Source organism: Triticum urartu, chromosome 4, assembly GCF_003073215.2.
Source record: "Triticum urartu cultivar G1812 chromosome 4, Tu2.1, whole genome shotgun sequence".
NCBI classification, from domain to species: domain Eukaryota; kingdom Viridiplantae; phylum Streptophyta; class Magnoliopsida; order Poales; family Poaceae; genus Triticum; species Triticum urartu.
In genome coordinates this window covers 523,617,347-523,620,303 of record NC_053025.1, presented here as the reverse complement: position 1 = coordinate 523,620,303, position 2,957 = coordinate 523,617,347, and the positions used below count along the sequence as shown (strand labels likewise).

The 2,957-nt window shown below is 36.9% G+C and overlaps 1 long non-coding RNA gene across 1 annotated transcript; it reads left to right on the top strand.

Annotated features, from left to right (window-relative positions):
- The first annotated feature begins 986 nt into the window (after nt 1-986).
- LOC125554052 lies at nt 987-2,258 on the top strand. The gene is made up of 2 exons (XR_007304302.1): nt 987-1,079; nt 1,938-2,258. It is a non-coding gene; the product is annotated as an uncharacterized LOC125554052 (long non-coding RNA).
- Nucleotides 2,259-2,957: the final 699 nt, after the last annotated feature.

The following is a 2,957-nucleotide window of genomic DNA, read 5'->3' as shown; positions in this document are numbered from 1 at the left end:
AATGCATAGGACCATTTCCCTTTTCTTGTATTGTCACCCACTTTGGAAGAGTAACATGTTATTGTGATGAATCATGTTGTTATCGTGCTGAGGATGCTATGGGAAAACAGCGACATGTTTGATCTTGTTATCAGTGATGTGCACATGCCAGACATGGATGGCTTTAAGCTTCTTGAGCTTGATATGGACCTCCCTGTCATCAGTAAGTTCAAAAAAATTATTCATCTCATAGCTGCCCAATTTTTTATCGGTCTTGGTAGTATGAGCCCATGAGGTACTTCTGTAAAGTACATACAAAGATGTACTATATATGTGCGAAGTATCAATTCAGTACACCGAATCCTATGACTTGTGTAACTCTAATTGAGGAGGGGGGAATGTCAAAGCAGTTAAAATAATCCTAAACAATCTGGAAACATATAACTTTGAATAGACATATATTATTTTGCTGAAGAGTTCAGTCCATGCATGTTTTTGCCATCTAATTTTATGTTATGGGCTGTATGGAGGTGATACTTCTAAGTCCTATGATGATTAACAGCTGGCGCCCCGCTATTTTGTTATATTAGATGTTCTTCTTTGGCTAAATCAGATAAAGGCTTTAAGCATATTCAGTATAAATAATGACAGTCTTAATTTGGATAAAAGAAATAACAAGAGCTTTAGACTAATGTGGAACAATTGGTAAAAATAATAATTTTTTGTTCTTGCCAGTTTAGTTAGTGGCCTATATGAATTCGATTTGGCCCACAATATTTTTGTACGGTTATTGATTTGATAGCGTATATTTTAAACTTAATTTTGTTACCTCCTATCTGGCGTCCTATCATACCTTTGCATATGTCGCAAGCTTACTTTGTTCACGAGAGTTTCTCGATGTTTATGAAGAAAATATTTGGGTTCAGAGCACCTTCGGTTATAAGAATATGTTTTCTAATTTTTGTTGGTCAGTCACAAAGCGTTAATTTTTGTTTGCTTTACAATTTTTCATGAGTAATGGAATGTTAATTGGCTGGTGGCGGCATGTTCAACTATGGGAAATGATGAGCTCCTACTTTTATGCCACCTCTATGCCGTAGGTGAGCTACGACTTTCTACCCCACGTGTTTGTGATAATCGGTTAATCTCCAGAGGGAATTGTGATTGTGATTACTGATTAGTATATTTAGACATTGGCCATATTCGTTAGTACTCACCGCCCCTTTCATTTCTCCTCATTTCTTACATGTATTGGCCTCTGTATATACAACTGAAATTGATGTGCCAAACAACAAGAAGAAGTAGCTATATATTGCAAGGTTTTGAATGCCATTTTATTAGAGTAGTTCTGAAATGCTTCCTTATTTTTTTCCATTCGTGTTGTTTCTCATAGTTTTAAACTAAAAGGAGGAACTATAAAAATTGTCTTTTATCTTTCATATTTTTTTATGTTGAAGCGGCTACGTAATATCTGTCCAAAGCGATTCTCTTTTAGATGCGATGTCCGATGTATTCCACTTCCAGCTTAGTAGATGATACAAAGGTGTTATCCCTGTCTTATTTGTTTCATGATAGTTCACAAGATTCTCTTAATTAACATTTTGAGTATAGTCTCCTAAACAATCTGGTTAGAAGAAAAACTGGGATGACTCTATGGGGTATCCATTAACGTCTGAGGTTTCACAAGGAAATGAGTTTCTTGCATTCTCATGTTGAAAAGAATTAAAGAAATCTAGCAGAATATGTTGTCAAAGTTTTTAGTTCTTATTGGGTCCGTCCACCTATCAAGGTTTGCCGAAAGTTATCAACTTGCTATGAAGGCTTTGCATCATGTATCTTTGTTTGTGCAAGAAATCCAATTGGAATTTGTCTGTTGTCCTGCACATGTACTCTCTTTTATAGCTTATATATTTCAACCACTTACTTATGTTGTCTCTAAACCATTTCTTCCGACTCAGGTTGACCATACTATTGTGAGAATCTCGGCCAAGATCATTCTTTATATTATGTTGGTTCATCTTGGAATTCGTAAGGCCGTTTACCGTCGAAGGATTTACACACAGAACACAATCAGTGTGATTATGCTTTTTTACACTTCTGTCCAGAGCAATGGATATGTATTTTGTATTGTACGACTACCCTCTAATGCACTACTCAGCCTTCAATCTCTGTATGTACAAATGACTTGATCTAATTATTATGAATGACCTGTGGAGTGCGATGCTTTCTATATAAATGACTTGTTCTAATTCTGATTTATCATATTGCATAGCTTTTGACCTATTCCTTTTTCCAAACTTGATGCATCAAACTTTGAGCTGCTATATTGACAGCAAAGGTAAGATTCCAATGTACTCTCCTTCAACATGTACATGTTCAGCTGCAGCATGGTCTTATGAACATGTTGAACTTGATGTTGCCTTATAATCTTGTGCCGATATTGAACTCCATTATGTCTTCTATCACAAACAAATGTTTTTTCTTCACTTCATTTTGTTATCATGTTTGAATGCGTACGCTAAACGTAGATTCCTACTAACTTGGCACTACTTGCTTCACCAAAACGTTGGGACCGGCACCCTCGCGCCATGGCCCGACCCCGATCTAGTACTACTAGTATAATTGAAGAGCCCTACCATTTTGGTCAGGAGCGCACATGCTGCCGAACTCTTTCTTAATTTTCAAAAGTAGTCGGACTGTGCAGTAGCTTGGACCGCATTTCGTGGTGTGATATGTTAGACTAAGATATACCCCCTCTATAAAAAATATAAGATTGTTTAGCACTTTTATATCTTTTTTACAGAGGGAGTCGATCGGGAGTGCTTTCTCTAATTTAGGGTAAACTGATAACGGTAGAGCCTTCCTGCACCATCCGTTAGTTATCGATAACAAGTAGGGAAAGTTCATGAAGGCGCTACCTATTTGTAGACTTGCAGAAACAGACAACACATCAAACTCAAGCCCTTCGTGGAGTGCTA